The sequence below is a fragment of the Engystomops pustulosus genome, chromosome 9 (genome assembly GCF_040894005.1).
Source record: "Engystomops pustulosus chromosome 9, aEngPut4.maternal, whole genome shotgun sequence".
Taxonomy (NCBI): domain Eukaryota; kingdom Metazoa; phylum Chordata; class Amphibia; order Anura; family Leptodactylidae; genus Engystomops; species Engystomops pustulosus.
The window spans coordinates 61,549,102-61,569,011 of NC_092419.1; the positions used below are offsets into that span (position 1 = coordinate 61,549,102).

Below are 19,910 nucleotides of genomic sequence, written 5' to 3' on the forward strand. Positions count from 1 at the left end.
TAAAAGAAGGTTCAAATTGAACAGCTGCTGTCAACGGCCATTCTAAGCTGAATGAGCCTGCTCTCGTCAGATCACAGCAGCAATGCAGCTTAAGGCTTGGCAAGTACCAGCATGGGAGACTGGCTGGGAATCCCAAGTTCTGTTGACCTTTTTGAACCTGAAAATTGTGTTAGTTTCTCTATGAGATAGTTAAAGAAGGTTCAAATTGAACAGCTGCTGTCAATGGCCATTCTAAGCTGAATGTGCCTGCTCTCGTCAGATCGCAGCAGCAATGCAGCTTAAGGCTTGGCAAGTACCAGCATGGGAGACTGGCTGGGAATCCCAAGTTCCGTTGACCTTTTTGAACCTGAAAATTGTGTTAGTTTCTCTATGAGATAGTAAAAGAAGGTTCAAATTGAAAAACTGCTGTCAACGGCCATTCTAAGCGGAATGTGCGTGCTCTTGTCAGATCGCAGCAGCGATGCAGCTTAAGGCTTGGCAAATACCAGCATGGGAGACTGGCTGGGAATCCCAAGTTCTGGTGCCCTTTTTGAACCTGAAAATTGTGTTAGTTTCTCTATGAGATAGTAGAAGAAGGTTCAAATTGAACAACTGCTGTCAACGGCCATTCTAAGCTGAATGTGTGTGCTCTTTTCAGATCGCAGCAGCGATGCAGCTTATAGCTTGGCAAGTACCAGCATGGGAGACTGGCTGGGAATCCCAAGTTCAGTTGACCTTTTTGAACCTGAAAATTGTGTTAGTTTCTCTATGAGATAGTAAAAGAAGGTTCAAATTGAACAGTGTTGTCAACGGCAATTCTAAGCTGAATGTGCCTGCTCTCGTCAGATCGCAGCAGCAATGCAGCTTAAGGCTTGGCAAGTACCAGCATGGGAGACTGGCTGGGAATCCCAAGTTCTGTTGACCTTTTTGAACCTGAAAATTGTGTTAGTTTCTCTATGAGATAGTAAAAGAAGGTTCAAATTGAACAGCTGCTGTCAACGGCCATTCTAAGCTGAATGTGCGTGCTCTTGTCAGATCGCAGCAGCGATGCAGCTTAAGGCTTGGCAAGTTCCAGCATGGGAGACTGGCTGGGAATCCCAAGTTCTGTTGAACTTTTTGAACTTGAAAATTGTTTTAGTTTCTCTATGAGATAGTAAAAGAAGGTTCAATTTGAAATGCTGCTGTCAACGGCCATTCTAAGCTGAATGTGCCTGCTCTTGTCAGATCGCAGCAGCAATGCAGCTTAAGGCTTGGCAAGTACCAGCATGGGAGACTGGCTGGGAATCCCAAGTTCCGTTGACCTTTTTGAACCTGAAAATTGTGTTAGTTTCTCTATGAGATAGTAAAAGAAGGTTCAAATTGAACAGCTGCTGTCAACGGCCATTCTAAGCTGAATGTGTGTGCTCTTTTCAGATCGCAGCAGCAATGCAGCTTAAGGCTTGGCAAGTACCAGCATGGGAGACTGGCTGGGAAACCCAAGTTCCGTTGACCTTTTTGAACCTGAAAATTGTGTTAGTTTCTCTATGAGATAGTAAAAGAAGGTTCAAATTGAACAGTGTTGTCAACGGCAATTCTAAGCTGAATGTGCCTGCTCTCGTCAGATCGCAGCAGCTTAAGGCTTGGCAAGTACCAGCATGGGAGACTGGCTGGGAATCCCAAGTTCTGTTGACCTTTTTGAACCTGAAAATATGTTAGTTTCTCTATGAGATAGTAAAAGAAGGTTCAAATTGAACAGCTGCTGTCAACGGCCATTCTAAGCTGAATGTGCGTGCTCTTGTCAGATCGCAGCAGCGATGCAGCTTAAGGCTTGGCAAGTTCCAGCATGGGAGACTGGCTGGGAATCCCAAGTTCTGTTGAACTTTTTGAACTTGAAAATTGTTTTAGTTTCTCTATGAGATAGTAAAAGAAGGTTCAATTTGAAATGCTGCTGTCAACGGCCATTCTAAGCTGAATGTGCCTGCTCTTGTCAGATCGCAGCAGCAATGCAGCTTAAGGCTTGGCAAGTACCAGCATGGGAGACTGGCTGGGAATCCCAAGTTCCGTTGACCTTTTTGAACCTGAAAATTGTGTTAGTTTCTCTATGAGATAGTAAAAGAAGGTTCAAATTGAACAGCTGCTGTCAACGGCCATTCTAAGCTGAATGTGCCTGCTCTCGTCAGATCGCAGCAGCAATGCAGCTTAAGGCTTGGCAAGTACCAGCATGGGAGACTGGCTGGGAATCCCAAGTTCCGTTGACCTTTTTGAACCTGAAAATTGTGTTAGTTTCTCTATGAGATAGTAAAAGAAGGTTCAAATTGAACAGCTGCTGTCAACGGCCATTCTAAGCTGAATGAGCCTGCTCTCGTCAGATCACAGCAGCAATGCAGCTTAAGGCTTTGCAAGTACCAGCATGGGAGACTGGCTGGGAATCCCAAGTTCTGTTGACCTTTTTGAACCTGAAAATTGTGTTAGTTTCTCTATGAGATAGTTAAAGAAGGTTCAAATTGAACAGCTGCTGTCAACGGCCATTCTAAGCTGAATGTGCCTGCTCTCGTCAGATCGCAGCAGCAATGCAGCTTAAGGCTTGGCAAGTACCAGCATGGGAGACTGGCTGGGAATTCCAAGTTCCGTTGACCTTTTTGAACCTGAAAATTGTGTTAGTTTCTCTATGAGATAGTAAAAGAAGGTTCAAATTGAACAGCTGCTGTCAACGGCCATTCTAAGCTGAATGTGCCTGCTCTCGTCAGATCGCAGCAGCAATGCAGCTTAAGGCTTTGCAAGTACCAGCATGGGAGACTGGGTAGGAATCCCAAGATCCGTTGACCTTTTTGAACCTGAAAATTGAGTTATTTTCTCTATGAGATAGTAAAAGAAGGTTCAAATTGAACGGCTGCTGTCAACGGCCATTCTAAGCTGAATGTGCCTGCTCTCGTCAGATCACAGCAGCAATGCAGCTTAAGGCTTGGCAAGTACCAGCATGGGAGACTGGCTGGGAATCCCAAGTTCTGTTGACCTTTTTGAACCTGAAAATTGTGTTAGTTTCTCTATGAGATAGTTAAAGAAGGTTCAAATTGAACAGCTGCTGTCAACGGCCATTCTAAGCTGAATGTGCCTGCTCTCGTCAGATCGCAGCAGCAATGCAGCTTAAGGCTTGGCAAGTACCAGCATGGGAGACTGGCTGGGAATTCCAAGTTCCGTTGACCTTTTTGAACCTGAAAACGTGTTAGTTTGTCTATGAGATAGTAAAAGAAGGTTCAAATTGAACAGCTGCTGTCAACGGCCATTCTAAGCTGAATGTGCCTACTCTCGTCAGATCGCAGCAGCAATGCAGCTTAAGGCTTGGCAAGTACCAGCATGGGAGACTGGCTGGGAATCCCAAGTTCCGTTGACCTTTTTGAACCTGAAAATTGTGTTAGTTTCTCTATGAGATAGTAAAAGAAGGTTCAAATTGAACAGCTGCTGTCAACGGCCATTCTAAGCTGAATGAGCCTGCTCTCGTCAGATCACAGCAGCAATGCAGCTTAAGGCTTGGCAAGTACCAGCATGGGAGACTGGCTGGGAATCCCAAGTTCTGTTGACCTTTTTAAACCTGAAAATTGTGTTAGTTTCTCTATGAGATAGTTAAAGAAGGTTCAAATTGAACAGCTGCTGTCAACGGCCATTCTAAGCTGAATGTGCCTGCTCTCGTCAGATCGCAGCAGCAATGCAGCTTAAGGCTTGGCAAGTACCAGCATGGGAGACTGGCTGGGAATTCCAAGTTCCGTTGACCTTTTTGAACCTTAAAATGTGTTAGTTTCTCTATGAGATAGTAAAAGAAGGTTCAAATTGAACAGCTGCTGTCAACGGCCATTCTAAGCTGAATGTGCCTGCTCTCGTCAGATCGCAGCAGCAATGCAGCTTAAGGCTTGGCAAGTACCAGCATGGGAGACTGGCTGGAAATCCCAAGTTCCGCTGACCTTTTTGAACCTGAAAATTGTGTTAGTTTCTCTATGAGATAGTAAAAGAAGGTTCAAATTGAACAGCTGCTGTCAATGGCCATTCTAAGCTGAATGTGCCTGCTCTCGTCAGATCGCAGCAGCAATGCAGCTTAAGGCTTGGCAAGTACCAGCATGGGAGACTGGCTGGGAATCCCAAGTTCCGTTGACCTTTTTGAACCTGAAAATTGTGTTAGTTTCTCTATGAGATAGTAAAAGAAGGTTCAAATTGAAAAACTGCTGTCAACGGCCATTCTAAGCGGAATGTGCGTGCTCTTGTCAGATCGCAGCAGCGATGCAGCTTAAGACTTGGCAAATACCAGCATGGGAGACTGGCTGGGAATCCCAAGTTCTGGTGACCTTTTTGAACCTGAAAATTGTGTTAGTTTCTCTATGAGATAGTAGAAGAAGGTTCAAATTGAACAACTGCTGTCAACGGCCATTCTAAGCTGAATGTGTGTGCTCTTTTCAGATCGCAGCAGCGATGCAGCTTAAGGCTTGGCAAGTACCAGCATGGGAGACTGTCTGGGAATCCCAAGTTCCGTTGACCTTTTTGAACCTGAAAATTGTGTTAGTTTCTCTATGAGATAGTAAAAGAAGGTTTAAATTGAACAGCTGCTGTCAACGGCAATTCTAAGCTGAATGTGCCTGCTCTCGTCAGATCGCAGCAGCAATGCAGCTTAAGGCTTGGCAAGTACCAGCATGGGAGACTGGCTGGGAATCCCAAGTTCCGTTGACCGTTTTGAACCTGAAAATTGTGTTAGTTTCTCTATGAGATAGCAAAAGAAGGTTCAAATTGAACAGCTGCTGTCAACGGCCATTCTAAGCTGAATGTGCCTGCTCTCGTCAGATCGCAGCAGCAATGCAGCTTAAGGCTTGGCAAGTACCAGCATGGGAGACTGGCTTGGAATTCCAAGTTCCGTTAACCTTTTTGAACCTGAAAATTGAGTTATTTTCTCTATGAGATAGTAAAAGAAGGTTCAAATTGAACAGCTGCTGTCAACGGCCATTCTAAGCTGAATGTGCCTGCTCTCGTCAGAACACAGCAGCAATGCAGCTTAAGGCTTGGCAAGTACCAGCATGGGAGACTGGCTGAAAATCCCAAGTTCTGTTGACCTTTTTGAACCTGAAAATTGTGTTAGTTTCTCTATGAGATAGTTAAAGAAGGTTCAAATTGAACAGCTGCTGTCAACGGCCATTCTAAGCTGAATGTGCCTGCTCTCGTCAGATCGTAGCAGCAATGCAGCTTAAGGCTTGGCAAGTACCAGCATGGGAGACTGGCTGGGAATTCCAAGTTCCGTTGACCTTTTTGAACCTGAAAATGTGTTAGTTTGTCTATGAGATAGTAAAAGAAGGTTCAAATTGAACAGCTGCTGTCAACGGCCATTCTAAGCTGAATGTGCCTGCTCTCGTCAGATCGCAGCAGCAATGCAGCTTAAGGCTTGGCAAGTACCAGCATGGGAGACTGTCTGGGAATCCCAAGTTCCGTTGACCTTTTTGAACCTGAAAATTGTGTTAGTTTCTCTATGAGATAGTAAAAGAAGGTTCAAATTGAACAGCTGCTGTCAACGGCCATTCTAAGCTGAATGAGCCTGCTCTCGTCAGATCACAGCAGCAATGCAGCTTAAGGCTTTGCAAGTACCAGCATGGGAGACTGGCTGGGAATCCCAAGTTCTGTTGACCTTTTTGAACCTGAAAATTGTGTTAGTTTCTCTATGAGATAGTTAAAGAAGGTTCAAATTGAACAGCTGCTGTCAACGGCCATTCTAAGCTGAATGTGCCTGCTCTCGTCAGATCGCAGCAGCAATGCAGCTTAAGGCTTGGCAAGTACCAGCATGGGAGACTGGCTGGGAATTCCAAGTTCCGTTGACCTTTTTGAACCTGAAAATGTGTTAGTTTCTCTATGAGATAGTAAAAGAAGGTTCAAATTGAACAGCTGCTGTCAACGGCCATTCTAAGCTAAATGTGCCTGCTCTCGTCAGATCGCAGCAGCAATGCAGCTTAAGGCTTGGCAAGTACCAGCATGGGAGACTGGCTGGGAATTCCAAGTTCCGTTGACCTTTTTGAACCTGAAAATGTGTTAGTTTCTCTATGAGATAGTAAAAGAAGGTTCAAATTGAACAGCTGCTGTCAACGGCCATTCTAAGCTAAATGTGCCTGCTCTCGTCAGATCGCAGCAGCAATGCAGCTTAAGGCTTGGCAAGTACCAGCATGGGAGACTGGCTGGGAATTCCAAGTTCCGTTGACCTTTTTGAACCTGAAAATGTGTTAGTTTCTCTATGAGATAGTAAAAGAAGGTTCAAATTGAACAGCTGCTGTCAACGGCCATTCTAAGCTGAATGTGCCTGCTCTCGTCAGATCGCAGCAGCAATGCAGCTTAAGGCTTGGCAAGTACCAGCATGGGAGACTGGCTGAAAATCCCAAGTTCTGTTGACCTTTTTGAACCTGAAAATTGTGTTAGTTTCTCTATGAGATAGTTAAAGAAGGTTCAAATTGAACAGCTGCTGTCAACGGCCATTCTAAGCTGAATGTGCCTGCTCTCGTCAGATCGCAGCAGCAATGCAGCTTAAGGCTTGGCAAGTACCAGCATGGGAGACTGGCTGGGAATTCCAAGTTCCGTTGACCTTTTTGAACCTGAAAATGTGTTAGTTTGTCTATGAGATAGTAAAAGAAGGTTAAAATTGAACAGCTGCTGTCAACGGCCATTCTAAGCTGAATGTGCCTGCTCTCGTCAGATCGCAGCAGCTATGCAGCTTAAGGCTTGGCAAGTACCAGCATGGGAGACTGGCTGGGAATCCCAAGTTCCGTTGACCTTTTTGAACCTGAAAATTGTGTTAGTTTCTCTATGAGATAGTAAAAGAAGGTTCAAATTGAACAGCTGCTGTCAACGGCCATTCTAAGCTGAATGAGCCTGCTCTCGTCAGATCACAGCAGCAATGCAGCTTAAGGCTTTGCAAGTACCAGCATGGGAGACTGGCTGGGAATCCCAAGTTCTGTTGACCTTTTTGAACCTGAAAATTGTGTTAGTTTCTCTATGAGATAGTTAAAGAAGGTTCAAATTGAACAGCTGCTGTCAACGGCCATTCTAAGCTGAATGTGCCTGCTCTCGTCAGATCGCAGCAGCAATGCAGCTTAAGGCTTGGCAAGTACCAGCATGGGAGACTGGCTGGGAATTCCAAGTTCCGTTGACCTTTTTGAACCTGAAAATGTGTTAGTTTCTCTATGAGATAGTAAAAGAAGGTTCAAATTGAACAGCTGCTGTCAACGGCCATTCTAAGCTAAATGTGCCTGCTCTCGTCAGATCGCAGCAGCAATGCAGCTTAAGGCTTGGCAAGTACCAGCATGGGAGACTGGCTGGGAATTCCAAGTTCCGTTGACCTTTTTGAACCTGAAAATGTGTTAGTTTCTCTATGAGATAGTAAAAGAAGGTTCAAATTGAACAGCTGCTGTCAACAGCCATTCTAAGCTGAATGTGCCTGCTCTCGTCAGATCGCAGCAGCAATGCAGCTTAAGGCTTGGCAAGTACCAGCATGGGAGACTGGCTGGGAATCCCAAGTTCCGTTGACCTTTTTGAACCTGAAAATTGTGTTAGTTTCTCTATGAGATAGTAAAAGAAGGTTCAAATTGAACAGCTGCTGTCAACGGCCATTCTAAGCTAAATGTGCCTGCTCTCGTCAGATCGCAGCAGCAATGCAGCTTAAGGCTTGGCAAGTACCAGCATGGGAGACTGGGTAGGAATCCCAAGATCCGTTGACCTTTTTGAACCTGAAGATTGAGTTATTTTCTCTATGAGATAGTAAAAGAAGGTTCAAATTGAACAGCTGCTGTCAACGGCCATTCTAAGCTGAATGTGCCTGCTCTCGTCAGATCACAGCAGCAATGCAGCTTAAGGCTTGGCAAGTACCAGCATGGGAGACTGGCTGGGAATCCCAAGTTCTGTTGACCTTTTTGAAACTGAAAATTGTGTTAGTTTCTCTATGAGATAGTTAAAGAAGGTTCAAATTGAACAGCTGCTGTCAACGGCCATTCTAAGCTGAATGTGCCTGCTCTCGTCAGATCACAGCAGCAATGCAGCTTAAGGCTTGGCAAGTACCAGCATGGGAGACTGGCTGGGAATTCCAAGTTCCGTTGACCTTTTTGAACCTGAAAATGTGTTAATTTGTCTATGAGATAGTAAAAGAAGGTTCAAATTGAACAGCTGCTGTCAACGGCCATTCTAAGCTGAATGTGCCTACTCTCGTCAGATCGCAGCAATAATGCAGCTTAAGGCTTGGCAAGTACCAGCATGGGAGACTGGCTGGGAATCCCAAGTTCCGTTGACCTTTTTGAACCTGAAAATTGTGTTAGTTTCTCTATGAGATAGTAAAAGAAGGTTCAAATTGAACAGCTGCTGTCAACGGCCATTCTAAGCTGAATGAGCCTGCTCTCGTCAGATCACAGCAGCAATGCAGCTTAAGGCTTGGCAAGTACCAGCATGGGAGACTGGCTGGGAATCCCAAGTTCTGTTGACCTTTTTGAACCTGAAAATTGTGTTAGTTTCTCTATGAGATAGTTAAAGAAGGTTCAAATTGAACAGCTGCTGTCAACGGCCATTCTAAGCTGAATGTGCCTGCTCTCGTCAGATCGCAGCAGCAATGCAGCTTAAGGCTTGGCAAGTACCAGCATGGGAGACTGGCTGGGAATTCCAAGTTCCGTTGACCTTTTTGAACCTGAAAATGTGTTAGTTTGTCTATGAGATAGTAAAAGAAGGTTCAAATTGAACAGCTGCTGTCAACGGCCATTCTAAGCTGAATGTGCCTACTCTCGTCAGATCGCAGCAGCAATGCAGCTTAAGGCTTGGCAAGTACCAGCATGGGAGACTGGCTGGGAATCCCAAGTTCCGTTGACCTTTTTGAACCTGAAAATTGTGTTAGTTTCTCTATGAGATAGTAAAAGAAGGTTCAAATTGAACAGCTGCTGTCAACGGCCATTCTAAGCTGAATGAGCCTGCTCTCGTCAGATCACAGCAGCAATGCAGCTTAAGGCTTGGCAAGTACCAGCATGGGAGACTGGCTGGGAATCCCAAGTTCTGTTGACCTTTTTGAACCTGAAAATTGTGTTAGTTTCTCTATGAGATAGTTAAAGAAGGTTCAAATTGAACAGCTGCTGTCAATGGCCATTCTAAGCTGAATGTGCCTGCTCTCGTCAGATCGCAGCAGCAATGCAGCTTAAGGCTTGGCAAGTACCAGCATGGGAGACTGGCTGGGAATCCCAAGTTCCGTTGACCTTTTTGAACCTGAAAATTGTGTTAGTTTCTCTATGAGATAGTAAAAGAAGGTTCAAATTGAAAAACTGCTGTCAACGGCCATTCTAAGCGGAATGTGCGTGCTCTTGTCAGATCGCAGCAGCGATGCAGCTTAAGGCTTGGCAAATACCAGCATGGGAGACTGGCTGGGAATCCCAAGTTCTGGTGCCCTTTTTGAACCTGAAAATTGTGTTAGTTTCTCTATGAGATAGTAGAAGAAGGTTCAAATTGAACAACTGCTGTCAACGGCCATTCTAAGCTGAATGTGTGTGCTCTTTTCAGATCGCAGCAGCGATGCAGCTTATGGCTTGGCAAGTACCAGCATGGGAGACTGGCTGGGAATCCCAAGTTCAGTTGACCTTTTTGAACCTGAAAATTGTGTTAGTTTCTCTATGAGATAGTAAAAGAAGGTTCAAATTGAACAGTGTTGTCAACGGCAATTCTAAGCTGAATGTGCCTGCTCTTGTCAGATCGCAGCAGCGATGCAGCTTAAGGCTTGGCAAGTTCCAGCATGGGAGACTGGCTGGGAATCCCAAGTTCTGTTGAACTTTTTGAACTTGAAAATTGTTTTAGTTTCTCTATGAGATAGTAAAAGAAGGTTCAATTTGAAATGCTGCTGTCAACGGCCATTCTAAGCTGAATGTGCCTGCTCTTGTCAGATCGCAGCAGCAATGCAGCTTAAGGCTTGGCAAGTACCAGCATGGGAGACTGGCTGGGAATCCCAAGTTCCGTTGACCTTTTTGAACCTGAAAATTGTGTTAGTTTCTCTATGAGATAGTAAAAGAAGGTTCAAATTGAACAGCTGCTGTCAACGGCCATTCTAAGCTGAATGTGCGTGCTCTTGTCAGATCGCAGCAGCGATGCAGCTTAAGGCTTAGCAAGTACCAGCATGGGAGACTGGCTGGGAATCCCAAGTTCTGGTGACTTTTTTGAACCTGAAAATTGTGTTAGTTTCTCTATGAGATAGTAGAAGAAGGTTCAAATTGAACAACTGCTGTCAACGGCCATTCTAAGCTGAATCTGTGTGCTCTTGTCAGATCGCAGCAGCGATGCAGCTTAAGACTTGGCAAGTACCAGCATGGGAGACTGGCAGGGAATCCCAAGTTCTGTTGACCTTTTTGAACCTGAAAATTGTGTTAGTTTCTCTATGAGATAGTAAAAGAAGGTTCAAATTGAAAAGCTGCTGTCAATGGCCATTCTAAGCTGAATGTGCCTGCTCTCGTCAGATCGCAGCAGCAATGCAGCTTAAGGCTTGGCAAGTACCAGCATGGGAGACTGGCTGGGAATCCCAAGTTCCGTTGACCTTTTTGAACCTGAAAATTGTGTTAGTTTCTGTATGAGATAGTAAAAGAAGGTTCAAATTGAAAAGCTGCTGTCAACGGCAATTCTAAGCTGAATGTGCGTGCTCTTCTCAGATCGCAGCAGCGATGCAGCTTAAGGCTTGGCAAGTACCAGCATGGGAGACTGGCTGGGAATCCCAAGTTCTGGTGACCTTTTTGAACCTGAAAATTGTGTTAGTTTCTCTATGAGATAGTAGAAGAAGGTTCAAATTGAACAACTGCTGTCAACGGCCATTCTAAGCTGAATGTGTGTGCTCTTTTCAGATCGCAGCAGCGATGCAGCTTAAGGCTTGGCAAGTACCAGCATGGGAGACTGGCTGGGAATCCCAAGTTCTGTTGACCTTTTTGAACCTGAAAATTGCTATCTATGAGATAGTAAAAGAAGGTTCAAATTGAACAGCTGCTGTCAACGGCAATTCTAAGCTGAATGTGCCTGCTCTCGTCAGATCGCAGCAGCAATGCAACTTAAGGCTTGGCAAGTACCAGCATGGGAGACTGGCTGGGAATTCCAAGTTCCGTTGACCTTTTTGAACCTGAAAATGTGTTAGTTTCTCTATGAGATAGTAAAAGAAGGTTCAAATTGAACAGCTGCTGTCAACGGCCATTCTAAGCTGAATGTGCCTGCTCTCGTCAGATCGCAGCAGCAATGCAGCTTAAGGCTTGGCAAGTACCAGCATGGGAGACTGGCTTGGAATCCCAAGTTCTGGTGACCTTTTTGAACCTGAAAATTGTGTTAGTTTCTCTATGAGATAGCAAAAGAAGGTTCAAATTGAACAGCTGCTGTCAACGGCCATTCTAAGCTGAATGTGCCTGCTCTCGTCAGATCGCAGCAGCAATGCAGCTTAAGGCTTGGCAAGTACCAGCATGGGAGACTGGCTTGGAATCCCAAGTTCTGTTGACCTTTTTGAACCTGAAAATGTGTTAGTTTCTCTATGAGATAGTAAAAGAAGGTTCAAATTGAACAGCTGCTGTCAACGGCCATTCTAAGCTGAATGTGCATGCTTATGTCAGATTGCAGCAGCGATGCAGCTTCAGGCTTGGCAAGTACCAGCATGGGAGACTGGCTTGGAATCCCAAGTTCTGGTGACCTTTTTGAACCTGAAAATTGTGTTAGTTTCTCTATGAGATAGTAAAAGAAGGTTCAAATTGAACAGCTGCTGTCAACGGCCATTCTAAGCTGAATGTGCCTGCTCTCGTCAGATCGCAGCAGCAATGCAGCTTAAGGCTTGGCAAGTACCAGCATGGGAGACTGGCTGGGAATCCCAAGTTCTGTTGACCTTTTTGAACCTGAAAATTGTGTTAGTTTCTCTATGAGATAGTAGAAGAAGGTTCAAATTGAACAACTGCTGTCAACGGCCATTCTAAGCTGAATGTGTGTGCTCTTTTCAGATCGCAGCAGCGATGCAGCTTAAGGCTTGGCAAGTACCAGCATGGGAGACTGGCTGGGAATCCCAAGTTCTGTTGACCTTTTTGAACCTGAAAATTGTGTTAGTTTCTCTATGAGATAGTTAAAGAAGGTTCAAATTGAACAGCTGCTGTCAACGGCCATTCTAAGCTGAATGTGCCTGCTCTCGTCAGATCGCAGCAGCAATGCAGCTTAAGGCTTGGCAAGTACCAGCATGGGAGACTGGCTGGGAATTCCAAGTTCCGTTGACCTTTTTGAACCTGAAAATGTGTTAGTTTGTCTATGAGATAGTAAAAGAAGGTTCAAATTGAACAGCTGCTGTCAACGGCCATTCTAAGCTGAATGTGCCTGCTCTCGTCAGATCGCAGCAGCAATGCAGCTTAAGGCTTGGCAAGTACCAGCATGGGAGACTGGCTGGGAATCCCAAGTTCCGTTGACCTTTTTGAACCTGAAAATTGTGTTAGTTTCTCTATGAGATAGTAAAAGAAGGTTCAAATTGAACAGCTGCTGTCAACGGCCATTCTAAGCTGAATGAGCCTGCTCTCGTCAGATCACAGCAGCAATGCAGCTTAAGGCTTTGCAAGTACCAGCATGGGAGACTGGCTGGGAATCCCAAGTTCTGTTGACCTTTTTGAACCTGAAAATGTGTTAGTTTCTCTATGAGATAGTAAAAGAAGGTTCAAATTGAACAGCTGCTGTCAACGGCCATTCTAAGCTAAATGTGCCTGCTCTCGTCAGATCGCAGCAGCAATGCAGCTTAAGGCTTGGCAAGTACCAGCATGGGAGACTGGCTGGGAATTCCAAGTTCCGTTGACCTTTTTGAACATGAAAATGTGTTAGTTTCTCTATGAGATAGTAAAAGAAGGTTCAAATTGAACAGCTGCTGTCAACGGCCATTCTAAGCTGAATGTGCCTGCTCTCGTCAGATCGCAGCAGCAATGCAGCTTAAGGCTTGGCAAGTACCAGCATGGGAGACTGGCTGGGAATCCCAAGTTCCGTTGACCTTTTTGAACCTGAAAATTGTGTTAGTTTCTCTATGAGATAGTAAAAGAAGGTTCAAATTGAACAGCTGCTGTCAACGGCCATTCTAAGCTGAATGTGCCTGCTCTCGTCAGATCGCAGCAGCAATGCAGCTTAAGGCTTGGCAAGTACCAGCATGGGAGACTGGGTAGGAATCCCAAGATCCGTTGACCTTTTTGAACCTGAAAATTGAGTTATTTTCTCTATGAGATAGTAAAAGAAGGTTCAAATTGAACAGCTGCTGTCAACGGCCATTCTAAGCTGAATGTGCCTGCTCTCGTCAGATCACAGCAGCAATGCAGCTTAAGGCTTGGCAAGTACCAGCATGGGAGACTGGCTGGGAATCCCAAGTTCTGTTGACCTTTTTGAACCTGAAAATTGTGTTAGTTTCTCTATGAGATAGTTAAAGAAGGTTCAAATTGAACAGCTGCTGTCAACGGCCATTCTAAGCTGAATGTGCCTGCTCTCGTCAGATCGCAGCAGCAATGCAGCTTAAGGCTTGGCAAGTACCAGCATGGGAGACTGGCTGGGAATTCCAAGTTCCGTTGACCTTTTTGAACCTGAAAATGTGTTAGTTTCTCTATGAGATAGTAAAAGAAGGTTCAAATTGAACAGCTGCTGTCAACGGCCATTCTAAGCTGAATGTGCCTGCTCTCGTCAGATCGCAGCAGCAATGCAGCTTAAGGCTTGGCAAGTACCAGCATGGGAGACTGGCTGGGAATCCCAAGTTCCGTTGACCTTTTTGAACCTGAAAATTGTGTTAGTTTCTCTATGAGATAGTAAAAGAAGGTTCAAATTGAACAGCTGCTGTCAACGGCCATTCTAAGCTGAATGTGCCTGCTCTCGTCAGATCGCAGCAGCAATGCAGCTTAAGGCTTGGCAAGTACCAGCATGGGAGACTGGGTAGGAATCCCAAGATCCGTTGACCTTTTTGAACCTGAAAATTTAGTTATTTTCTCTATGAGATAGTAAAAGAAGGTTCAAATTGAACAGCTGCTGTCAACGGCCATTCTAAGCTGAATGTGCCTGCTCTCGTCAGATCACAGCAGCAATGCAGCTTAAGGCTTGGCAAGTACCAGCATGGGAGACTGGCTGGGAATCCCAAGTTCTGTTGACCTTTTTGAACCTGAAAATTGTGTTAGTTTCTCTATGAGATAGTTAAAGAAGGTTCAAATTGAACAGCTGCTGTCAACGGCCATTCTAAGCTGAATGTGCCTGCTCTCGTCAGATCGCAGCAGCAATGCAGCTTAAGGCTTGGCAAGTACCAGCATGGGAGACTGGCTGGGAATTCCAAGTTCCGTTGACCTTTTTGAACCTGAAAATGTGTTAGTTTGTCTATGAGATAGTAAAAGAAGGTTCAAATTGAACAGCTGCTGTCAACGGCCATTCTAAGCTGAATGTGCCTACTCTCGTCAGATCGCAGCAGCAATGCAGCTTAAGGCTTGGCAAGTACCAGCATGGGAGACTGGCTGGGAATCCCAAGTTCCGTTGACCTTTTTGAACCTGAAAATTGTGTTAGTTTCTCTATGAGATAGTAAAAGAAGGTTCAAATTGAACAGCTGCTGTCAACGGCCATTCTAAGCTGAATGAGCCTGCTCTCGTCAGATCACAGCAGCAATGCAGCTTAAGGCTTGGCAAGTACCAGCATGGGAGACTGGCTGGGAATCCCAAGTTCTGTTGACCTTTTTGAACCTGAAAATTGTGTTAGTTTCTCTATGAGATAGTTAAAGAAGGTTCAAATTGAACAGCTGCTGTCAATGGCCATTCTAAGCTGAATGTGCCTGCTCTCGTCAGATCGCAGCAGCAATGCAGCTTAAGGCTTGGCAAGTACCAGCATGGGAGACTGGCTGGGAATCCCAAGTTCCGTTGACCTTTTTGAACCTGAAAATTGTGTTAGTTTCTCTATGAGATAGTAAAAGAAGGTTCAAATTGAAAAACTGCTGTCAACGGCCATTCTAAGCGGAATGTGCGTGCTCTTGTCAGATCGCAGCAGCGATGCAGCTTAAGGCTTGGCAAATACCAGCATGGGAGACTGGCTGGGAATCCCAAGTTCTGGTGCCCTTTTTGAACCTGAAAATTGTGTTAGTTTCTCTATGAGATAGTAGAAGAAGGTTCAAATTGAACAACTGCTGTCAACGGCCATTCTAAGCTGAATGTGTGTGCTCTTTTCAGATCGCAGCAGCGATGCAGCTTATGGCTTGGCAAGTACCAGCATGGGAGACTGGCTGGGAATCCCAAGTTCTGTTGACCTTTTTGAACCTGAAAATTGTGTAAGTTTCTCTATGAGATAGTTAAAGAAGGTTCAAATTGAACAGCTGCTGTCAATGGCCATTCTAAGCTGAATGTGCCTGCTCTCGTCAGATCGCAGCAGCAATGCAGCTTAAGGCTTGGCAAGTACCAGCATGGGAGACTGGCTGGGAATCCCAAGTTCCGTTGACCTTTTTGATCCTGAAAATTGTGTTAGTTTCTCTATGAGATAGTAAAAGAAGGTTCAAATTGAAAAACTGCTGTCAACGGCCATTCTAAGCGGAATGTGCGTGCTCTTGTCAGATCGCAGCAGCGATGCAGCTTAAGGCTTGGCAAATACCAGCATGGGAGACTGGCTGGGAATCCCAAGTTCTGGTGCCCTTTTTGAACCTGAAAATTGTGTTAGTTTCTCTATGAGATAGTAGAAGAAGGTTCAAATTGAACAACTGCTGTCAACGGCCATTCTAAGCTGAATGTGTGTGCTCTTTTCAGATCGCAGCAGCGATGCAGCTTATGGCTTGGCAAGTACCAGCATGGGAGACTGGCTGGGAATCCCAAGTTCTGTTGACCTTTTTGAACCTGAAAATTGTGTTAGTTTCTCTATGAGATAGTTAAAGAAGGTTCAAATTGAACAGCTGCTGTCAATGGCCATTCTAAGCTGAATGTGCCTGCTCTCGTCAGATCGCAGCAGCAATGCAGCTTAAGGCTTGGCAAGTACCAGCATGGGAGACTGGCTGGGAATCCCAAGTTCCGTTGACCTTTTTGAACCTGAAAATTGTGTTAGTTTCTCTATGAGATAGTAAAAGAAGGTTCAAATTGAAAAACTGCTGTCAACGGCCATTCTAAGCGGAATGTGCGTGCTCTTGTCAGATCGCAGCAGCGATGCAGCTTAAGGCTTGGCAAATACCAGCATGGGAGACTGGCTGGGAATCCCAAGTTCTGGTGCCCTTTTTGAACCTGAAAATTGTGTTAGTTTCTCTATGAGATAGTAAAAGAAGGTTCAAATTGAACAGTGTTGTCAACGGCAATTCTAAGCTGAATGTGCCTGCTCTCGTCAGATCGCAGCAGCAATGCAGCTTAAGGCTTGGCAAGTACCAGCATGGGAGACTGGCTGGGAATCCCAAGTTCTGTTGACCTTTTTTAACCTGAAAATTGTGTTAGTTTCTATATGAGATAGTAAAAGAAGGTTCAAATTGAACAGCTGCTGTCAACGGCCATTCTAAGCTGAATTTGCCTGCTCTCGTCAGATCGCAGCAGCAATGCAACTTAAGGCTTGGCAAGTACCAGCATGGGAGACTGGCTGGGAATTCCAAGTTCCATTGACCTTTTTGAACCTGAAAATGTGTTAGTTTCTCTATGAGATAGTAAAAGAAGGTTCAAATTGAACAGCTGCTGTCAACGGCCATTCTAAGCTGAATGTGCCTGCTCTCGTCAGATCGCAGCAGCAATGCAGCTTAAGGCTTGGCAAGTACCAGCATGGGAGACTGGCTGGGAATCCCAAGTTCCGTTGACCTTTTTGAACCTGAAAATTGTGTTAGTTTCTCTATGAGATAGTAAAAGAAGGTTCAAATTGAACAGCTGCTGTCAACGGCCATTCTAAGCTGAATGTGCCTGCTCTCGTCAGATCGCAGCAGCAATGCAGCTTAAGGCTTGGCAAGTACCAGCCTGGGAGACTGGGTAGGAATCCCAAGATCCGTTGACCTTTTTGAACCTGAAAATTGAGTTATTTTCTCTATGAGATAGTAAAAGAAGGTTCAAATTGAACAGCTGCTGTTAACGGCCATTCTAAGCTGAATGTGCCTGCTCTCGTCAGATCGCAGCAGCAATGCAGCTTAAGGCTTGGCAAGTAACAGCATGGGAGACTGGCTGGGAATCCCAAGTTCTGTTGACCTTTTTGAACCTGAAAATTGTTTTAGTTTCTCTATGAGATAGTTAAAGCAGGTTCAAATTGAACAGCTGCTGTCAACGGCCATTCTAAGCTGAATGTGCCTGCTCTTGTCAGATCGCAGCAGCAATGCAGCTTAAGGCTTGGCAAGTACCAGCATGGGAGACTGGCTGGGAATCCCAAGTTCCGTTGACCTTTTTGAACCTGAAAATTGTGTTAGTTTCTCTATGAGATAGTAAAAGAAGGTTCAAATTGAACAGCTGCTGTCAACGGCCATTCTAAGCTGAATGAGCCTGCTCTCGTCAGATCACAGCAGCAATGCAGCTTAAGGCTTGGCAAGTACCAGCATGGGAGACTGGCTGGGAATCCCAAGTTCTGTTGACCTTTTTGAACCTGAAAATTGTGTTAGTTTCTCTATGAGATAGTTAAAGAAGGTTCAAATTGAACAGCTGCTGTCAATGGCCATTCTAAGCTGAATGTGCCTGCTCTCGTCAGATCGCAGCAGCAATGCAGCTTAAGGCTTGGCAAGTACCAGCATGGGAGACTGGCTGGGAATCCCAAGTTCCGTTGACCTTTTTGAACCTGAAAATTGTGTTAGTTTCTCTATGAGATAGTAAAAGAAGGTTCAAATTGAAAAACTGCTGTCAACGGCCATTCTAAGCGGAATGTGCGTGCTCTTGTCAGATCGCAGCAGCGATGCAGCTTAAGGCTTGGCAAATACCAGCATGGGAGACTGGCTGGGAATCCCAAGTTCTGGTGCCCTTTTTGAACCTGAAAATTGTGTTAGTTTCTCTATGAGATAGTAGAAGAAGGTTCAAATTGAACAACTGCTGTCAACGGCCATTCTAAGCTGAATGTGTGTGCTCTTTTCAGATCGCAGCAGCGATGCAGCTTATGGCTTGGCAAGTACCAGCATGGGAGACTGGCTGGGAATCCCAAGTTCTGTTGACCTTTTTGAACCTGAAAATTGTGTTAGTTTCTCTATGAGATAGTAAAAGAAGGTTCAAATTGAACAGTGTTGTCAACGGCAATTCTAAGCTGAATGTGCCTGCTCTCGTCAGATCGCAGCAGCAATGCAGCTTAAGGCTTGGCAAGTACCAGCATGGGAGACTGGCTGGGAATCCCAAGTTCTGTTGACCTTTTTTAACCTGAAAATTGTGTTAGTTTCTATATGAGATAGTAAAAGAAGGTTCAAATTGAACAGCTGCTGTCAACGGCCATTCTAAGCTGAATTTGCCTGCTCTCGTCAGATCGCAGCAGCAATGCAACTTAAGGCTTGGCAAGTACCAGCATGGGAGACTGGCTGGGAATTCCAAGTTCCATTGACCTTTTTGAACCTGAAAATGTGTTAGTTTCTCTATGAGATAGTAAAAGAAGGTTCAAATTGAACAGCTGCTGTCAACGGCCATTCTAAGCTGAATGTGCCTGCTCTCGTCAGATCGCAGCAGCAATGCAGCTTAAGGCTTGGCAAGTACCAGCATGGGAGACTGGCTGGGAATCCCAAGTTCTGTTGACCTTTTTGAACCTGAAAATTGTGTTAGTTTCTCTATGAGATAGTAAAAGAAGGTTCAAATTGAACAGCTGCTGTCAACGGCCATTCTAAGCTGAATGTGCCTGCTCTCGTCAGATCGCAGCAGCAATGCAGCTTAAGGCTTGGCAAGTACCAGCCTGGGAGACTGGGTAGGAATCCCAAGATCCGTTGACCTTTTTGAACCTGAAAATTGAGTTATTTTCTCTATGAGATAGTAAAAGAAGGTTCAAATTGAACAGCTGCTGTTAACGGCCATTCTAAGCTGAATGTGCCTGCTCTCGTCAGATCACAGCAGCAATGCAGCTTAAGGCTTGGCAAGTACCAGCATGGGAGACTGGCTGGGAATCCCAAGTTCTGTTGACCTTTTTGAACCTGAAAATTGTTTTAGTTTCTCTATGAGATAGTTTAAGAAGGTTCAAATTGAACAGCTGCTGTCAACGGCCATTCTAAGCTGAATGTGCCTGCTCTCGTCAGATCGCAGCAGCAATGCAGCTTAAGGCTTGGCAAGTACCAGCATGGGAGACTGGCTGGGAATCCCAAGTTCCGTTGACCTTTTTGAACCTGAAAATTGTGTTAGTTTCTCTATGAGATAGTAAAAGAAGGTTCAAATTGAACAGCTGCTGTCAACGGCCATTCTAAGCTGAATGAGCCTGCACTCGTCAGATCACAGCAGCAATGCAGCTTAAGGCTTGGCAAGTACCAGCATGGGAGACTGGCTGGGAATCCCAAGTTCTGTTGACCTTTTTGAACCTGAAAATTGTGTTAGTTTCTCTATGAGATAGTTAAAGAAGGTTCAAATTGAACAGCTGCTGTCAATGGCCATTCTAAGCTGAATGTGCCTGCTCTCGTCAGATCGCAGCAGCAATGCAGCTTAAGGCTTGGCAAGTACCAGCATGGGAGACTGGCTGGGAATCCCAAGTTCCGTTGACCTTTTTGAACCTGAAAATTGTGTTAGTTTCTCTATGAGATAGTAAAAGAAGGTTCAAATTGAAAAACTGCTGTCAACGGCCATTCTAAGCGGAATGTGCGTGCTCTTGTCAGATCGCAGCAGCGATGCAGCTTAAGGCTTGGCAAATACCAGCATGGGAGACTGGCTGGGAATCCCAAGTTCTGGTGCCCTTTTTGAACCTGAAAATTGTGTTAGTTTCTCTATGAGATAGTAGAAGAAGGTTCAAATTGAACAACTGCTGTCAACGGCCATTCTAAGCTGAATGTGTGTGCTCTTTTCAGATCGCAGCAGCGATGCAGCTTATGGCTTGGCAAGTA

At 45.0% G+C, this 19,910-nt stretch overlaps 70 pseudogenes; all 70 read left to right on the forward strand.

Moving 5' to 3' along the window:
• The first annotated feature begins 29 nt into the window (after nt 1–29).
• Nucleotides 30–148, forward strand: LOC140095151 (5S ribosomal RNA; annotated as a pseudogene).
• Nucleotides 149–218: 70 nt separating this feature from the next.
• LOC140082480 (5S ribosomal RNA) lies at nt 219–337 on the forward strand (annotated as a pseudogene).
• Nucleotides 338–784: 447 nt separating this feature from the next.
• Nucleotides 785–903, forward strand: LOC140085458 (5S ribosomal RNA; annotated as a pseudogene).
• A 259-nt stretch (nt 904–1,162) lies between these two features.
• Nucleotides 1,163–1,281, forward strand: LOC140088728 (5S ribosomal RNA; annotated as a pseudogene).
• Nucleotides 1,282–1,908: 627 nt separating this feature from the next.
• On the forward strand, nt 1,909–2,027 carry LOC140088729 (5S ribosomal RNA; annotated as a pseudogene).
• Nucleotides 2,028–2,097: 70 nt separating this feature from the next.
• LOC140087926 (5S ribosomal RNA) lies at nt 2,098–2,216 on the forward strand (annotated as a pseudogene).
• Nucleotides 2,217–2,475: 259 nt separating this feature from the next.
• On the forward strand, nt 2,476–2,594 carry LOC140080862 (5S ribosomal RNA; annotated as a pseudogene).
• Nucleotides 2,595–2,853: 259 nt separating this feature from the next.
• Nucleotides 2,854–2,972, forward strand: LOC140090433 (5S ribosomal RNA; annotated as a pseudogene).
• Nucleotides 2,973–3,042: 70 nt separating this feature from the next.
• On the forward strand, nt 3,043–3,161 carry LOC140080873 (5S ribosomal RNA; annotated as a pseudogene).
• Nucleotides 3,162–3,230: 69 nt separating this feature from the next.
• LOC140092054 (5S ribosomal RNA) lies at nt 3,231–3,349 on the forward strand (annotated as a pseudogene).
• Nucleotides 3,350–3,419: 70 nt separating this feature from the next.
• LOC140095153 (5S ribosomal RNA) lies at nt 3,420–3,538 on the forward strand (annotated as a pseudogene).
• Nucleotides 3,539–3,608: 70 nt separating this feature from the next.
• Nucleotides 3,609–3,727, forward strand: LOC140080885 (5S ribosomal RNA; annotated as a pseudogene).
• Nucleotides 3,728–3,796: 69 nt separating this feature from the next.
• Nucleotides 3,797–3,915, forward strand: LOC140096675 (5S ribosomal RNA; annotated as a pseudogene).
• A 70-nt stretch (nt 3,916–3,985) lies between these two features.
• Nucleotides 3,986–4,104, forward strand: LOC140082481 (5S ribosomal RNA; annotated as a pseudogene).
• Nucleotides 4,105–4,552: 448 nt separating this feature from the next.
• LOC140083822 (5S ribosomal RNA) lies at nt 4,553–4,671 on the forward strand (annotated as a pseudogene).
• Nucleotides 4,672–4,741: 70 nt separating this feature from the next.
• On the forward strand, nt 4,742–4,860 carry LOC140093797 (5S ribosomal RNA; annotated as a pseudogene).
• Nucleotides 4,861–5,119: 259 nt separating this feature from the next.
• Nucleotides 5,120–5,238, forward strand: LOC140085353 (5S ribosomal RNA; annotated as a pseudogene).
• Nucleotides 5,239–5,307: 69 nt separating this feature from the next.
• On the forward strand, nt 5,308–5,426 carry LOC140086196 (5S ribosomal RNA; annotated as a pseudogene).
• A 259-nt stretch (nt 5,427–5,685) lies between these two features.
• On the forward strand, nt 5,686–5,804 carry LOC140080896 (5S ribosomal RNA; annotated as a pseudogene).
• A 69-nt stretch (nt 5,805–5,873) lies between these two features.
• LOC140086180 (5S ribosomal RNA) lies at nt 5,874–5,992 on the forward strand (annotated as a pseudogene).
• Nucleotides 5,993–6,061: 69 nt separating this feature from the next.
• LOC140086181 (5S ribosomal RNA) lies at nt 6,062–6,180 on the forward strand (annotated as a pseudogene).
• A 69-nt stretch (nt 6,181–6,249) lies between these two features.
• On the forward strand, nt 6,250–6,368 carry LOC140096667 (5S ribosomal RNA; annotated as a pseudogene).
• Nucleotides 6,369–6,438: 70 nt separating this feature from the next.
• On the forward strand, nt 6,439–6,557 carry LOC140080908 (5S ribosomal RNA; annotated as a pseudogene).
• A 69-nt stretch (nt 6,558–6,626) lies between these two features.
• Nucleotides 6,627–6,745, forward strand: LOC140101618 (5S ribosomal RNA; annotated as a pseudogene).
• Nucleotides 6,746–7,004: 259 nt separating this feature from the next.
• On the forward strand, nt 7,005–7,123 carry LOC140080920 (5S ribosomal RNA; annotated as a pseudogene).
• Nucleotides 7,124–7,192: 69 nt separating this feature from the next.
• LOC140086182 (5S ribosomal RNA) lies at nt 7,193–7,311 on the forward strand (annotated as a pseudogene).
• Nucleotides 7,312–7,380: 69 nt separating this feature from the next.
• On the forward strand, nt 7,381–7,499 carry LOC140090026 (5S ribosomal RNA; annotated as a pseudogene).
• Nucleotides 7,500–7,758: 259 nt separating this feature from the next.
• LOC140090435 (5S ribosomal RNA) lies at nt 7,759–7,877 on the forward strand (annotated as a pseudogene).
• Nucleotides 7,878–7,947: 70 nt separating this feature from the next.
• Nucleotides 7,948–8,066, forward strand: LOC140086455 (5S ribosomal RNA; annotated as a pseudogene).
• A 69-nt stretch (nt 8,067–8,135) lies between these two features.
• Nucleotides 8,136–8,254, forward strand: LOC140088583 (5S ribosomal RNA; annotated as a pseudogene).
• Nucleotides 8,255–8,324: 70 nt separating this feature from the next.
• On the forward strand, nt 8,325–8,443 carry LOC140095154 (5S ribosomal RNA; annotated as a pseudogene).
• A 70-nt stretch (nt 8,444–8,513) lies between these two features.
• Nucleotides 8,514–8,632, forward strand: LOC140080931 (5S ribosomal RNA; annotated as a pseudogene).
• Nucleotides 8,633–8,701: 69 nt separating this feature from the next.
• On the forward strand, nt 8,702–8,820 carry LOC140092055 (5S ribosomal RNA; annotated as a pseudogene).
• Nucleotides 8,821–8,890: 70 nt separating this feature from the next.
• LOC140095155 (5S ribosomal RNA) lies at nt 8,891–9,009 on the forward strand (annotated as a pseudogene).
• Nucleotides 9,010–9,079: 70 nt separating this feature from the next.
• On the forward strand, nt 9,080–9,198 carry LOC140082482 (5S ribosomal RNA; annotated as a pseudogene).
• Nucleotides 9,199–9,834: 636 nt separating this feature from the next.
• LOC140088730 (5S ribosomal RNA) lies at nt 9,835–9,953 on the forward strand (annotated as a pseudogene).
• Nucleotides 9,954–10,401: 448 nt separating this feature from the next.
• Nucleotides 10,402–10,520, forward strand: LOC140082483 (5S ribosomal RNA; annotated as a pseudogene).
• Nucleotides 10,521–10,961: 441 nt separating this feature from the next.
• On the forward strand, nt 10,962–11,080 carry LOC140092434 (5S ribosomal RNA; annotated as a pseudogene).
• A 69-nt stretch (nt 11,081–11,149) lies between these two features.
• LOC140097921 (5S ribosomal RNA) lies at nt 11,150–11,268 on the forward strand (annotated as a pseudogene).
• A 70-nt stretch (nt 11,269–11,338) lies between these two features.
• LOC140087399 (5S ribosomal RNA) lies at nt 11,339–11,457 on the forward strand (annotated as a pseudogene).
• A 258-nt stretch (nt 11,458–11,715) lies between these two features.
• LOC140078801 (5S ribosomal RNA) lies at nt 11,716–11,834 on the forward strand (annotated as a pseudogene).
• Nucleotides 11,835–12,093: 259 nt separating this feature from the next.
• LOC140080942 (5S ribosomal RNA) lies at nt 12,094–12,212 on the forward strand (annotated as a pseudogene).
• A 69-nt stretch (nt 12,213–12,281) lies between these two features.
• On the forward strand, nt 12,282–12,400 carry LOC140087938 (5S ribosomal RNA; annotated as a pseudogene).
• A 258-nt stretch (nt 12,401–12,658) lies between these two features.
• LOC140086183 (5S ribosomal RNA) lies at nt 12,659–12,777 on the forward strand (annotated as a pseudogene).
• A 69-nt stretch (nt 12,778–12,846) lies between these two features.
• LOC140087950 (5S ribosomal RNA) lies at nt 12,847–12,965 on the forward strand (annotated as a pseudogene).
• A 70-nt stretch (nt 12,966–13,035) lies between these two features.
• LOC140094260 (5S ribosomal RNA) lies at nt 13,036–13,154 on the forward strand (annotated as a pseudogene).
• Nucleotides 13,155–13,224: 70 nt separating this feature from the next.
• Nucleotides 13,225–13,343, forward strand: LOC140090436 (5S ribosomal RNA; annotated as a pseudogene).
• Nucleotides 13,344–13,413: 70 nt separating this feature from the next.
• On the forward strand, nt 13,414–13,532 carry LOC140080954 (5S ribosomal RNA; annotated as a pseudogene).
• A 69-nt stretch (nt 13,533–13,601) lies between these two features.
• LOC140087962 (5S ribosomal RNA) lies at nt 13,602–13,720 on the forward strand (annotated as a pseudogene).
• Nucleotides 13,721–13,790: 70 nt separating this feature from the next.
• LOC140094261 (5S ribosomal RNA) lies at nt 13,791–13,909 on the forward strand (annotated as a pseudogene).
• Nucleotides 13,910–13,979: 70 nt separating this feature from the next.
• LOC140090438 (5S ribosomal RNA) lies at nt 13,980–14,098 on the forward strand (annotated as a pseudogene).
• Nucleotides 14,099–14,168: 70 nt separating this feature from the next.
• On the forward strand, nt 14,169–14,287 carry LOC140080966 (5S ribosomal RNA; annotated as a pseudogene).
• Nucleotides 14,288–14,356: 69 nt separating this feature from the next.
• LOC140092056 (5S ribosomal RNA) lies at nt 14,357–14,475 on the forward strand (annotated as a pseudogene).
• A 70-nt stretch (nt 14,476–14,545) lies between these two features.
• LOC140095156 (5S ribosomal RNA) lies at nt 14,546–14,664 on the forward strand (annotated as a pseudogene).
• Nucleotides 14,665–14,734: 70 nt separating this feature from the next.
• Nucleotides 14,735–14,853, forward strand: LOC140082484 (5S ribosomal RNA; annotated as a pseudogene).
• A 448-nt stretch (nt 14,854–15,301) lies between these two features.
• LOC140082485 (5S ribosomal RNA) lies at nt 15,302–15,420 on the forward strand (annotated as a pseudogene).
• Nucleotides 15,421–15,868: 448 nt separating this feature from the next.
• Nucleotides 15,869–15,987, forward strand: LOC140082486 (5S ribosomal RNA; annotated as a pseudogene).
• A 258-nt stretch (nt 15,988–16,245) lies between these two features.
• LOC140085460 (5S ribosomal RNA) lies at nt 16,246–16,364 on the forward strand (annotated as a pseudogene).
• Nucleotides 16,365–16,622: 258 nt separating this feature from the next.
• LOC140087974 (5S ribosomal RNA) lies at nt 16,623–16,741 on the forward strand (annotated as a pseudogene).
• Nucleotides 16,742–16,811: 70 nt separating this feature from the next.
• Nucleotides 16,812–16,930, forward strand: LOC140097367 (5S ribosomal RNA; annotated as a pseudogene).
• Nucleotides 16,931–17,000: 70 nt separating this feature from the next.
• On the forward strand, nt 17,001–17,119 carry LOC140096080 (5S ribosomal RNA; annotated as a pseudogene).
• Nucleotides 17,120–17,189: 70 nt separating this feature from the next.
• On the forward strand, nt 17,190–17,308 carry LOC140088731 (5S ribosomal RNA; annotated as a pseudogene).
• A 70-nt stretch (nt 17,309–17,378) lies between these two features.
• LOC140095157 (5S ribosomal RNA) lies at nt 17,379–17,497 on the forward strand (annotated as a pseudogene).
• Nucleotides 17,498–17,567: 70 nt separating this feature from the next.
• LOC140082487 (5S ribosomal RNA) lies at nt 17,568–17,686 on the forward strand (annotated as a pseudogene).
• A 447-nt stretch (nt 17,687–18,133) lies between these two features.
• On the forward strand, nt 18,134–18,252 carry LOC140085461 (5S ribosomal RNA; annotated as a pseudogene).
• A 258-nt stretch (nt 18,253–18,510) lies between these two features.
• LOC140078802 (5S ribosomal RNA) lies at nt 18,511–18,629 on the forward strand (annotated as a pseudogene).
• Nucleotides 18,630–18,699: 70 nt separating this feature from the next.
• Nucleotides 18,700–18,818, forward strand: LOC140097368 (5S ribosomal RNA; annotated as a pseudogene).
• A 70-nt stretch (nt 18,819–18,888) lies between these two features.
• LOC140094334 (5S ribosomal RNA) lies at nt 18,889–19,007 on the forward strand (annotated as a pseudogene).
• Nucleotides 19,008–19,077: 70 nt separating this feature from the next.
• LOC140087986 (5S ribosomal RNA) lies at nt 19,078–19,196 on the forward strand (annotated as a pseudogene).
• A 259-nt stretch (nt 19,197–19,455) lies between these two features.
• On the forward strand, nt 19,456–19,574 carry LOC140082488 (5S ribosomal RNA; annotated as a pseudogene).
• The last annotated feature ends 336 nt before the right edge of the window (nt 19,575–19,910 follow it).